At 32.7% G+C, this 14946-nt stretch overlaps 1 protein-coding gene across 6 annotated transcripts in view; it reads right to left on the reverse strand.

Annotated features, from left to right (window-relative positions):
• Positions 1 to 14946, reverse strand: part of bru3 (bruno 3) — a 456798-nt gene that overhangs the window by 322262 nt on the left and 119590 nt on the right. For 3 of the 6 annotated variants that reach the window (XM_064357773.1, XM_064357774.1, XM_015984038.2), the window contains one exon: positions 754 to 833. The exons of the other annotated variants lie outside the window; for them this stretch is intronic. The gene's annotated coding sequence lies outside the window, so the exon portion shown is untranslated. The remainder of the gene's footprint in view (positions 1 to 753; positions 834 to 14946) is intronic. 6 annotated transcript variants of the gene reach the window in all.

A 14946-nucleotide genomic window follows, 5' to 3' on the forward strand; every position in this document is an offset into this window, starting at 1 on the left:
AAAATAAAAAGTAAAAAAAAATATATTACACTCGTTTTATAAGACTTAATTGTGGCACTCATTCTATTAGAGCACTCGTTCGTCGTGCTCCAAAAAAATAGAACGTCTTATAAAACTCGTATATTTATATACTTTTAGAATGTTCAGTCAACAAAAAAATTTTAAAATGCATAAGTAGAAACCAAATTTTTGAGTTCAGTGCTGTGTTTGAATCAGTTAAAAGAAAAAATACAAGTCCTTGATCCTATTGTAATCGGTGTTAGAGTTTCTTTTGTATAAACCTAAGATAGTTCAAGAGAAACGCACCAATAAAACGAAGAAATATTTATTTGATCGTAGGACCTCATATTTTGTGAGGTAATTTCTATCTTAATAACAAAAAGTGTGAAGCATAATAACCTAGTAATGAAACAGACATAAAACTAATGCATGCATAACTCGTTGGTTCTCCTAATTTTCGCCTATTTTTCTTGTGAAATCTCGAAATGTGAAAATTAGGCCTCGGCTGTGCTCGCTCCCGGCATTAACTTTCACATAAAATCGGTAACAGTTGTGTGAGAAGTTTGGTAACATCGTTTCCGTCGAGGGGTGTGTAAATGACACATTTCGTTTATAAAATAGGCTGTGCTGTGATGCAGACAACATTGAAAAGGGTGACAACATCAACGTGACCAGTGAACGACAACAACAGTGACTAGTAAACATTTAAGAAATCAAAACACAACAAAGTGGAGTGGCATTAGGCCAACGTACCACAAAACCACCATTTGTGAAGGCCTGTGTTGGGACAGAACCGGCCCGAGTCGCCAGCGAGATGGCGCTGCGGTCAGTCCCTGGAACAGATAAAACCAGTCAGTCGATGTGTTCCCCTGGAACGAAATTCTAACCGATCATAAACTATAAGGGATATTACGGCACTCGTTTGAGGGCCGAAATGGGCTGCTAAACGCTAAAATATGCCTCTAATCCAAAACTAAAACAAAATATTCACGCCAAAATTAGTTTTTTCCTCTCGGCAGATTTATACCACACCTGCGGGTAATAAACAAACATAACTCATTCCGAAATTATAATTCATGCCTCTCTCGACAATTAAAAAGCGACTAACAACTTAATTGTGTACAGTTTGCAAGTTTCACCTGTTTTCTCCGATGATTTTTAATTAATTTCGGGTGCTTGGTCGGGGCGTGTCTAATTCTCTAATTTAGTGGCGTTATATTCGACAATGTTAGTCGGCCACACCCTCGCAAATAAATACCAATTCCTGTTTTGGAGCTGATGTAGTGACCCAGCGTGAATCAAAATTAGGCACGATTTATCGCCCTTATTTGAAAATATCTGTACAATGGTTCTCCCAAAGCGCTGAGCTTTAAGACGAAAAGCAGGTTAACTACTCTCTAGAATCAAGCTCGTAAAACCTCATCCGTATAAGTTCACGTTTAATAGAGCCGTAAAAGCGAAGGTCGCTCTAATAAACTTAAAGAGTATTTATTGGATAGTCAGTCAGACAACAAGTTTATTGTACATAAACAAATATAACGCTTTTAATTAGACCCAAAGCTCGGATTTGATGCGTGTCAGGACTTCACCTTGCGTGTAAATCTGATCAATTTACAAAGGATTGAAAGCGGGAAAACGCCCACTGGGAGCTAATTATAGGGCCAAAAGAAAAGTATCGTACATGTTTATTTGAAAAATTAGCTTCTATTTTCAAGTCGAGCGTGATTTCCTGGTTGGAGCTTGATTCGTGGACGTAAACGCACTTTTACGGCCAGGGTGCGCCAAATTAGATGCCTTTTATTGGGGTTCTGGGGTATCACGTTTGGCGGTCAAGAACTTGTGTTTATCTACGGTTGTATAACGTTCAAGTTGTAAAAGAAAACGCACTGTTTCAAAGTACAAATACCAACAACACAAAATTATTACCCCGGCGCCTCCACCATTTTTAAACCAAAATTTTTTTTAGTTTTTTCAGCACCACGCTGTATCCTATTTTATTATCTTAGTGTACTCGTACACATTTAATTTACTTTACCAATCCCTTAGATAAAATTTGAAACTAAAACAAATTGTAATTTTAAGATACAAACAAGTTTCTTTTTTACCACAATGTCTTGAGAAATTAAAAAAAAGCCTTCTGGTTTATTAAACGTCTTGTCTCCTCTAACTTAACTAAATTACTTGTATTCAATTAACTGTAATAACTATTTTATAGTTCAATATAACTATATTTTCCCGGCGCTTCCACCATTTATGCAATATAAATTTTTATTAATTCTTTCTCAAAAACACGTGTTTGTTATTCTTAACTGTCTAAGCTAAGCAAAATCGTTTGAATAAAAAAGTCTAGTGCTTTTTCATAATTTTGCTATAATATTTTACACTGTTGTCTTTTAGGTGTGGTCCACCTTGGGTCCATTACCCCGGCGCCTCCACCATTTTTAAACCAAAATCTATTTTTTTTTTCCTTAGACGTAAGTCATAATAAACCATTTATATTTGACGGTCAAAACTGTCTACCAAAACTACAATTAATAACGTACAGATCATCCCAAACTAAAAGAAAACCATATATTGAAAAAAAATCTCGTTCATAGCACCTATTTTAATTTTAGGTAAATCACGGTAAATTCAATTTATTGTTAAAAAGTTATTAATTTTTATTTAAATGAAAATAGAAGAAAACGTGTTTTCCCGGCGCCTCCACCATCTTTGAACGAATAAATTAACATTAACTTAAAAATTTAAGACAAACACACAGCAAATATTATGTTTATTAGAAACTCTACAGAATGAGCAAAAACCTTTACACATCTTCAACCTTTGAACAAAACTAGTTTAAAGTTCTAAATCCTAGGTTCACCTAAAAGACTCTGTATATTCAGACTATTCTGATATTTACAAAATTGAATGTCCCTAAAACAGTATAAATTATTTTATCTTAAATAGATTCACAACAGACTAATCAAGTTTCTATCAGCTAGAGTACATAATTAACTGTGAACAGTCTTTTTTTGTGTCTCACAAATTCTGTTACCGAAGAAATAAGTTTGTGGTTCAGGAAGAGCTTTAAATAAATTAGTTTATATTTAGTTCGTTGTAAAAAAGCTGTCAGTGACTATCAAAATTATACCAGAGTTAAATTAAAATTCTTAATTTATCTACTGTTTTTAAACATGCAAAAGCGTGTATTCTGTAATGAAACTGTTAAATTTAGGAGTAGTTAATCGTTGATACTGTAGAAATAACCAATAAAATTTTTGTGTTAATTCTAAGAGCCCGTTAAAGTTCGCACTATAGTGACAGGTACTTTTTTTTAGCAAATTTTATTTTCCAAATAAACCATAAAAAATAAGCAAAACCTTTGCACTAAATTATTACAACACAATAAAAAATGTATTGCTTTATACGAGTATTTTAATAGTTACTTAATAAACGACTTTGTAAAGACAAACAAAACTGTTTAAAGCACGAACAAGCGATAGCAAGTGAGTGCCTTTAATAGTTGAGTTTATTAATGGCCCATCAACAAACGAGTTAATTACAATATTTTTTCGTTAACCGTAAACTAGCTTTTGTCAAAGTTAAAAATTAATAAATTAGTCATATTTGCCCGGCGCATCCACCATTTTTAATGCTGCGACCGACACTCATGTTGCCTTATTAACCTCAACTGGATGAAATAAATAATACTTTTGAATAAAAACATTCAATGTTATCAGACAATTTTATTGTCCAATTCCCAAATTTTTAAACAGGCACTTTCTTGAATATTTTATGTGTTCATTTCTTCATTCTTTAAAAAATAGAATTTTCCATTGATAGTTTAGAGAAACTATTTGGTGTTTGCCTAGCCTGCACCTAGCCTATGGTCTTAATATAGAGCATGGTCCCAATATCATCTGCCAAATAAAATCTATGAGCAGAAATCATACACAAAAAATTTTTTTAACAAAAATCTTGTTTACGAAATTAAAATCCGTCTAATAACCCAAACTTTTTTTTTGTTTTTTCAGCACCACGCTGTATTCTATTTTATTATCTTAGTGTACTCGTACACATTTAATTTACTTTACCAATCCCTTAGATAAAATTTCAAACTAAAACAAATTGTAATTTCAAGATACAAACAAGTTTCTGTTTTACTACAATGTCTTGAGAAATTAAAAAAAAACCTTCTGGTTTATAAAACGTCTTGTCTCCTTTAACTTAACTAAATTACTTGTATTCAATTAACTGTAATAAGTATTTTATAGTTCAATATAACTATATTTTCCCGGCGCCTCCACCATTTTTGCAATATAAATTTTTATTAATTCCTTCTCAAAAACACGCGTTTGTTATTCTTAACTGTCTAAGCTAAGCAAAATCGTTTGAATAAAAAAGTCTAGTGCTTTTTCATAATTTTGCTATAATATTTTAAACTGTTGTCTTTTAGGTGTGGTCCACCTTGGGTCCATTAGACATAATTATCGTTGAATGTCCCTTTCATCAGGAATTTTGCTAGTTCTCTCGCCTGGACCCAACCTCTACCCCTAATATATTTTATTATCCTAGTGTAAGTCACAATAGACCGTATCCATAAATTGCGGCTAGCGTAGGGACTGTATGACTTGACCCTCATTACGGGATGAGTAAGTGTTAAGTGGCCACAGTCGACTAGATACTCTCTTTTCACCCATCTTTGATCTATAGCATCCTCGCTAAAATTGCAACAAAGATGTTCATCAATTATTGCAGTGCCGGGTATCGAGTAATGAACATTGATATTGTTGCTGTGTCTGCATGTTTGTGACCATAATTAGAGAGTGATTTATGGAATTAGCGCTACATTACTCACAATTACCATAACGAACCACACCTCTTATTCGTACGTGACCGATACTGAACGACGATTCGTTCGGATGGACTTATTTATCACCGGTTTGGTAGAAATAGAATCGAGGTGCACTTTTAAATAATTACTTAATCAGCTTGATTGAGATTAATTCGTTGTGGCGGAAATTATCGGGGTTTTAATCAGATGACATGTTTCACGACCAAACCGCAACTGAATTAGTTCGCTGAATTGAAAATTCAAAGCAAATACAATGCAAAAAATTAAAGTTTTAGAGATAAGCCATTATGGCTTTATCGCTTTTTGGTTATCACCCTGTATATAGTCCATTTAAGAATTATTTTCCCTCCAGTGTGGCGGCGTCGTAGGTGTCATTAAAGCGCCTGGTCACCTAAATGGCACATAACACATCATATAATATGTAAGTTAAGCTTCGAATATCGCTAAAAGCTCTTTCATATCTATGTTTATTATTATAGCTCCATAAATCGTCATTATTTTTATTGTAGATCTGACATAAAGCCATACTCCGGTAATAAAAATGCTTACATAATCGCGCGCAATTTCGCTCGAGAGAGAAAATTAGAAAAAAGCTCTTTCGGCGTCATAATGAACGCAAATAAAATTATCACCGTGAAAATATTTCACGAGTTTGAGTAATTAGGGTTGAGGTGTCGAAGTTTTTCGTTGAATTTTAAAGCTGCGGGAAGGTAAGAAGGCTTGTATTTGCCTGTAAACTTTACCACCCTTGGGAATAGAGCAAGCATCAGGTCGTTTAAATATTCAAGTTAAGAAATTTTAGTTGTGAGCCTTGTAAATAATAATTCTTTCCGGTTCGAGCACTTTTTACACGTAAACTGCTTCCATTAGCTTTCGTTAAATATTCAATATATTTCCGTTCACTTTCTGGAGCTATTGTTCAAGTTTTATAAAGTCGTATTTCAGTTTAAGCTCCGTCCGGGAGGAGTTGCGAGCTTTGGCAAACTTTAAAGGTCGATAGTTATTATTCATGGCATTTATTACTCGCAGATGAACAAAATTTTGAATTTTTTTAAGTAAGTTTATTTACGAAAAACGTGCTCAAAGCACGAAGTTTGAGAGAAGGCTTCTTGTAATTACAAGTATAACATACAGGCTGTTCCGCCAAAGCCCCACATTACAAGTATTGAAAATTCTAATGATATTTATTTGAAAGTTGGTATTCAGCCATGATCTCTTAGGTACAGCTCAATAAAAATATTTTCAAAATAGCGGCACTTCCGGTTATACCGGAAGTCGCTATCAGGTTTCTTACTTTAAATAAAAAGCTATGCTTTCACTGCGTTTTTGGATTAGCTGAGTTATTTTAAGAGAGTATCAGCTTTTTTATACTTAAGTTTAACCGTTTTCGAGATATTTAAAAAAATTTGAAAATTTTTGATTTTACACATGTCATTAAAAAAATCGGTAACTCTCTTAGTTTTAGAGACTTTAAAATCATATTTGAAGGATTAAAAGAGAAAGCCTATGTCTGTTCCCCAGTGTGTTCAAAATTAGAAAAGAAGTTAACAAACCCAAAAATTTTAAAGTCAAGTTTAGATCATTTCAATTACTCATAACATAATTTTTTCAAATAGGATGTCCCAATTTTTATTTTACTAGATGGAAGAGAATTTTTTTCTACGTCGATCTGTATTAGCATTCCCTATACCTATCTGTGATAATTTTCAGGTTAAGTTGTTTTTTTTGACATTATAGAAAATTTTTTACTAACCACAGCTATTTTTGCATAGCTTGCCATAAAAACACATCTGATTAAACAAACGACAAACTCTGTTCAAAATTGTGTTATCCGTCTCGTGGAACAAAATAAATACATTGAATGTTGATTTAAAAAACTTCACAATTTTTCTTTCGTTTCCATGGTAACCTACAAAAAAAGCCTATAGCTAGTGAATTTTTCAATCCCAACAAAAAGTTATTGTGTTCTTTAAATCTAGTAAACATAAGTATAGAAAATACAATGCAGAATTAAATTCTCTACGATTTCATGACATAAAACTAGCATTTCATTTAAAAAAATTGAGTAATGAATGCTTAAAGAATGCTGAAAACTTAACTTTTAAACTTTAGAAATTTGAAAACATCAAAGAAAAGATCTAGGCTTTTTCTTTCAAATAAGCTACTAATATTTCCAAATTTACAAACATGGCAGAGTTATCGATTTTTAAACTGGAAAGTGCGAATTCAAAAAAAAATTAAAACCTAAATATTTCGAAAACGATTAAATTTAAGTATAGAAACAGCTTATAAAAACTACTTTAAAATAACTCTAGTAATCCAAAAACGCATTAAGAGTATAGCTTTCCACTTAAAATAAGCAAGCTGATAGCGACTTCCGGTTTAACCGGAAGTGGAGCCATCTTGAAAATATTTTCATTGAGCAGGACCTAGGAGATTATGGTTGCACACAAGTTTTCAGGTGACTATCATTATAAGAACTATCAATACTTCTACTGTGAGGTTTAGACGAAACACCCGGTATAACGCTTGTTAGCTTTAGAACTAAGTCCGCTAAATAATTAATCAAACTTTTTTGCAAAAAACGGCAATCCTCAAACTAATTACCTATAATTACAAATCGGGCGTCCCTTTGAATTTAAAATTTAATCTTCCAGCGAATTGCATGCGCATTCCATTTGGACGTTTCGGTTTATTGGTTTGTGGATTGCACGCAGTGTTAAATTTTTGATTAATACGAGTCAATATGAAAAATATCGATGCATCCGTAATTAAAATTTAACGTCACGAGCAAAGAGCGAACACTGGTGAAATATGCATATTACATTCGGTTTGGGAACGTGAATGCATGAGGCAGCATCCGTTTCCTGTTTTCTAGACGGGAAAGTAATGCCGAAAGCATGACAAGCACACTATTAGCAGATCGTACAAGGGAAAGTCGAGCGACGGATGTTGAAAGTAGAAATGAAGGCAGAGAGAAAAGAGTGAAGAGGGTCCGAGTTTAAGCCGTGACAACCAAGAAAAATACACAAAGTCGCTAGTTTTCACGAATAAATTGCTGTGAAATTATTTTATTATAGTGCTGGCTGGGTTCCGATATTATCGCTCAAATTTCGAGCAAATTCCACCTGCTAGTTATGTAATTAAGGGAGGTATTGACGTGTTTGAATAAATAACGCGCTGGAGAGTGTTAACAATCACGAAATTTCGTTTGAGGTAGATCCCAATAACCCTCCATGAGTTTAAGTTAAACATGCCTGTACTTATAATTTTTTAAATAGATTCTTACATCCATGGTCATAAAATTGTAAGTACAGGGTGACCCAGAAGTGTATAATCAGTCTATATAACTTTTTTGCTATTTGAAATATTGCCATGCTGTTCTCATAATACAATAGATCAACTTAAAGTACACAAACCAATTTTTTTTATTATATACAGAGTGTTGTATACAGAGTGGTAAACCAAAGTTATATATTTTTTAAATCAATCACCTTATATATTCTTGCATAATTAGATTATATGCAAAAAAATATGTAACTGTATATATACTATTTATGGCTCTATCTTTTTTCCTTTCAAAATTATTCAACTTTTCGTTATATTTTCAATTTTTGAAAAATCACTACGAAGTCGCCAATAAACATTTTCCTACAAACTTCGAAAATAAGTTATTCAACTTTTACGTTTTGACACACCCTGTATATTATCTTCTTGTTTTAACTAAAAATCGACTGTTATCTAAAACTACAAATTTTACTCTAAATTTTTCTGTTGCAATTTTATCGAAAAATATATATAAGAGACTTTGCAGTGATTTTTCAAATGTTGTTTTTTTTTAACGAAAAGTTGAATAATTCCGAAACAAAAAAAGTTAGACCTATAATAGTTTATATAAAGTTAAATTATCTTTTGCGTAGAATTTAATTATAAAAAAAAATATAGGCTGTTCTGATCAAAAAAATATAACTTTGGTTCACCACCCTGTAGACAAAACCCTGTGTGTAATAAAAATATTTTTAATTTGTGGACTTTAAGTCGATCTATCGGATAATAAAAACGACATAGCAATATTTCAAGTAACAAAAAGTTATAGACCGATCACGCACCTCAGGGCCACCCTGTATGATGTAAGAATTTGCTCACAAGAATAAGCATTTTTTATGAACATGAATTCAAGTATTTACTTTTAGGTTGAAATGATACTTTTTAGTAAATATACTAATTTTTATGAATATCGCCCAATTAGTACAAAAAGACCTTAGTCAAGTCATGAAATTGGAGACAGGGCTCGTGCCGCGATTGCTCGTTTGTTCTATGTTTTAAAGTTCCATGCAATTTAACAAACTAATTAGAAACGGAGCGAAACCTTAGCCCGATTGTCTGAAAAAAGGTGCACGATGTTAAAATAGAATACATTTCCATATAAAACACCACGGAAAAATTGTAAAACTTTCCCGATTTAAATAAAAATGCAGCTCGTTACTAAACTGCGCTATTATGCTTATCAGGCTTATCGGCCACAATTAAATAAATTAAAATATTCGCAAGTTTCTGATTAGCATTATAATTGCAGTTTGCGGCGCAACCTGAGATTTAATACCTTGGTCGAAAATGTTGCTAAAAAAACGCATAAATCACCCGGTTTTGATCAGCTAATGTCTTCAGTTTGCAAGTTTACGTGTTAGGAGTTCATTATTTTGTAAAATGGATGGACATGCACGTTAATGGCGGTATTTTAACCACAGCGACTTGTCTTTATGTTTTTTTCGCGCTTTCGTGTTAACTAATGCACAAATTGTTTGAGTCGTCTGGAAAATTTCTGTCAAAACCCGGACTAACGTAATGGAGCAAAATAGCTCAGAGCAGTTTAGTAAAAATTTGATAAAGCTTCAAACTGTCTGGAACACTCCACGTTTCAGCATTTGCATAGTTGCTTGGAGCGATTTCGCTCATTTATAAATATTTCCGGTTATAAATCTGGCGGCTGCCTATCCATTATATTAATTAGTGTATCCTTTAATTGTAAGTTTTGGGAGCAAGCTCTTTGTGTAATGAACTGTGCTGATCATAATTCACTAAAAGCGGCAGCCGATAGTCCGGATAAGGTTTTTACTGCGTCTTGGGATTTAACAACGGCAATATACGTTAATTGCTTGCAAGAAACAAAACACGGGAATTTATGGTTTACATTGTCGTTCTCTCGAGCGAGCAGAAATCATTCGAATTTATCAGCGGCGGCTCGTGAGATGCTGAATATTTAACAGAGCATCACGCACCAAAAAGACACACAAGAAAGATATACTTTCCATTATCTATTTCACTCAAAATTTGTCTTTTTAAATGCAGCTAGTTCAAGATAGTTAAACAGTTTTATCATAAGAATATTAAAATAAACAAAAAATATGTGTTCAGAATTTTGTACAAATCTCAAAAATTTATCCCCTGTTTAACTCCAACACAAATTGTCCGTTCAAATTTACGACGTTGTTGTAAGATTACGTCTTCTTTTAACGTTTATGTTACGTAGTTTAATAAACTATTTTTATTTTTTTAACAATTTTTAACGTTTAAAGTACGTTTTAACTTAAAGATAAATTTACGTATAAAATGTTATAAAACTTTGACGTTTTTGATAACCGTATTTGCTAACGTTTATTTTAAACGTATAATTAACGTTTCAAAAAACTAAACTTGGTATTCAGGACACTGTCACACGTTAATGTAATGTTATTTTAATGTCGTAATAAAGCGTCAAACGAAAACAGTAAAATAACTTAATAATTTAAACTAAAAAAATCTTATTTAAGGAAAAAATATTAACCCGGCGCATCCACCATTTTTGATAAAATTTTGTTATTATGCTCACTAAAAAAACTCCAATAAGTAGGTCAATTTTTTGTAACAGCTGATCATTTCTAAATCTCTAAGTTTATCTCGTATTTTCAAACCTTCGTAGTCAGAAGGTGTCAAAGAAAATAATTTTTACTAGAGTTATATATTCTACGGTTATAGCGCAGAAAAAGCTTCAAACCGTAGCAGTAATATAGCCTAATTATTTAAACTAAAAAAACCTTAAGATTTTACCTTAAAAAAGTTATTAGTCCGGCGCATCCACCATTTTTAACAAAAGGTAAAATCGTATAAAAAAATATTTTCTTGCCTTTATTATCCGCGAAGATGTAAAGTATTTAATCCTAATTAAAGCTGCATGCGTACACCTGAACCGCAAAAAATAACGTGCATCAGCATCTAATTTGTTTACTTAAAGTAAAACACTGTAAACTATTTGTCTTAGAACACTTTGTATTTTGATGTTTTTAGCTTTAAACTAATCAAGACTTACAAAAATGTAGTAAATTTCAATATTAGTTAAGTTCAAGTTAAAAAATAAATCATGGTTAAAGTAGGTGAATTTTATAATATTAAATTTTGGCCTTAAACAATTTCTGACCGTTGTAGGTAATATTATTATTCAAAATAATTAATAAATTAATTTCTTATAAATTTTCTGACCAAATAATCACCTAGAACCATAATCTTTGACTAAATCTATGCTTTATTACGTTTTACTGCTGTATTTTTTTCATATTTCCGCCCCTAGCTGTGTTAATAAGCGTTATTCTATTGCACGCAATTTCGTGTTATAAAATTTATTGTGATATATAATGTAATGTAAACAAATATGATATTGTGATAAGCATTACTGTTGAAATTGTTTTTATTTTTTAATAAAGTCCACAGCTTCGTACAAACGCCGCCTAGACTGTAAATTCCGCAACAGTGATAAACAATTTATCACCCACTAATTTCCTTCTCCTCCACCTGTTTGCATAGTTCCGTGGGCCCAGCGTTCATAGTTCCCCGGCATTAGGCACGTGAAAACCGTGTTAATCAGACCCACATCACCCCCAAACCCCATATTTCAGGCGTATTTATGTCCCCAAATTTGAAAAAAAAAACTCTCCGGGAATTCGCACGATTCTGTAGAACGCTAAATTGCTTCACATAAGTTTCCTCAAGCGCTGCTTAATGACTAGAAACGAAGATTAGCAAAGCTTCTTTTCACCGAACGAAGGATGTTTTCGACGTGCGGAGATAAATACCTTTCGACCAGTGGCGACAAAAACGGCCGGCATATTTTGTTTCATGCAGTTGGTGCGTGTTATCGGCACTGACATAACTCGGGGAAAAACACGCTGGTTCCTTCGAATTGCCGTTTATCTCCATGGGAAGTGCTGCCAAGTGGCTGAGCAATCAAGCCGGATAATGGCACGCTGCGAGCGCATTACACGAAAAAGCGGACCGTTACTGTAAATCCACCAACAATTTTCATGACGCAGCAAAGTGAAAAGCGCACAAAAATATATAAACAAATGTTTTCTAAAGCTTTGAATCAAAAATATGAACGACTCCATCGAATGGTGCTGGTTCAGTCTTCCTGATTTGAAAATTACGTAAGTATGCAAGATTTCAGCTCATTCGGACAACCAAATTTCATTCGCAAAATATGACAAAAACAGAGAAGAAAACTTTAAAATATAGTCACAAAGTGAAGAGCCAACTTACATATAAAATAATCCGAGTGCATTACACAAAAAAGCGGACCGTTACTGTAAATCCACTAACAATTTTCTTGGCGCAATAAAGTGAAAAGCGCACAAAACATATAAACAAATGTTTTCTGAAGCTTTGAATTAAAAATATGTACTATTCCATCGAATGGTGTTGGTTCGATCTTCCTGATTTGAAAATTACGTAAGTATGCAAGATTTCATGTCATTTGGACAACCAAATTTTATTCGCAAAATATGACAAAAACAGACAACAAAACTTTGAAAAATAGTCACAAAGTGAGGAATCAACTTACATATAAAGTAATGCAAGCGCATTACACAAAAAAGCGAACCGTTACTGTAAATCCACCAACAATTTTCATGACGCAAAAAAGTGAAAAGCGCACAAAACATATAAACAAATGTTTTCTGAAGCTTTGAATTAAAAATATGTACTATTCCATCGAATGGTGTTGGTTCGATCTTCCTGATTTGAAAATTACGTAAGTATGCAAGATTTCATGTCATTTGGACAACCAAATTTCATTCGCAAAATATGACAAAAACAGAGAAGAAAACTTTAAAAAATAGTCACAAAGTGAAAAACCAACTTACATATAAAATAATGCAAGCGCATTACACAAAAAAGCGGACCGTTACTGTAAATCCACTAACAATTTTCTTGGCGCAAAAAAGTGAAAAGTGCACCAAAACATATAAATAAATGTTTTCTGAAGCTTTGAATTAGAAATATGTACTACTCCATCGAATAGTGTTGGTTTGATCTTCCTGATTTGAAAATTACGTAAGTATGCAAGATTTCAGCTCATTCAGACAACCAAATTTCATTCGCAAAATATGACAAAAACAGACAAGAAAACTTTAAAAAATAGTCACAAAGTGAAGAACCAACTTACATATAAAATAATGCGAGCGCATTACACAAAAAAGCGGACCGTTACTGTAAATCCACCAACAATTTTCATGACGCAGCAAAGTGAAAAGCGCAAAAAAACATATAAACAAAAATTTTCTAAAGCTTTGAATTAAAAATATGTACTACTTCATCGAATGGTGTTGGTTTGATCTTCCTAATTTGAAAATTACGTAAGTATGCAAGATTTCAGCTCATTCGGACAACCAAATTTCATTCGCAAAATATGGCAAAAACAGACAACAAAACTTTGAAAAATAGTCACAAAGTGAAGAATCAACCTACATATAAAGTAATGCGAGCGTATTACACAAAAAAGCGAACCGTTACTGTAAATCCACCAACAATTTTCATGACGCAAAAAAGTGAAAAGTGCACAAAAACATATAAACAAATATTTTTTGAAGCTTTGAATTAAAAATACGTACTATTCCATCGAATGATGTTGGTTCGATCTTCCTGATTTGAAAATTACGTAAGTATGCAAGATTTCATGTCATTTGGACAACCAAATTTCATTCGCAAAATATGACAGAAACAGACAAAAAAACTTTGAAAAATAGTCACAAAGTGAAGAATCAACCTACATATAAAGTAATGCGAGCGCATTACACAAAAAAAGCGCACCGTTACTGTAAATCCACCAACAATTTTCATGACGCAGCAAAGTGAAAAGCGCACAAAAACATATAAACAAATGTTTTCTAAAGCTTTGAATCAAAAATATGAACTACTCCATCGAATGGTGCTGGTTCAGTCTTCCTGATTTGAAAATTACGTAAGTATGCAAGATTTCAGCTCATTCGGACAACCAAATTTCACTCGCAAAATATGACAAAAACAGACAAGAAAACTTTAAGAAATAGTCACAAAGTGAAGAACCAACTTACATATAAAATAATGCAAGCGCATTACACAAAAAAAGCGCACCGTTACTGTAAATTCACCAACAATTTTCATGACGCAAAAAAAGTAAATAGTGCACCAAAACATATAAACAAATGTTTTTTGAAGCTTTGAATTAGAAATATGTACTACTCCATCGAATGGTGTTGGTTCGATCTTCCTGATTTGAAAATTACGTAAGTATGCAAGATTTCAGCTCATTCGAACAACTAAAATTCATTCGCAAAATATGACAAAAACAGACAACAAAACTTTAAAAAATAGTCACAAAGTGAGGAATCAACTTACATATAAAGTAATCCGAGCGCATTACACAAAAAAGCGGACCGTTACTGTAAATCCACTAACAATTTTCTTGGCGCAATAAAGTGAAAAGTGCACAAAAACATATAAGCAAATGTTTTTGAAGCTTTGAATTAAAAATATGTACTACTCCATCGAATGGTGTTGGTTCGATCTTCCTGATTTGAAAATTACGTAAGTATGCAAGATTTCATGTCATTTGGACAACCAAATTTCATTCGCAAAATATGACAGAAACAGACAAAAAAACTTTGAAAAATAGTCACAAAGTGAAGAATCAACCTACATATAAAGTAATGCGAGCGCATTACACAAAAAAAGCGCACCGTTACTGTAAATTCACCAACAATTTTCATGACGCAAAAAAGTGAAAAGTGCACCAAAACATATAAACAAATGTTTTCTGAAGC

This window comes from Tribolium castaneum, chromosome 7 (assembly GCF_031307605.1).
Source record: "Tribolium castaneum strain GA2 chromosome 7, icTriCast1.1, whole genome shotgun sequence".
NCBI classification, from domain to species: Eukaryota; Metazoa; Arthropoda; class Insecta; order Coleoptera; family Tenebrionidae; genus Tribolium; species Tribolium castaneum.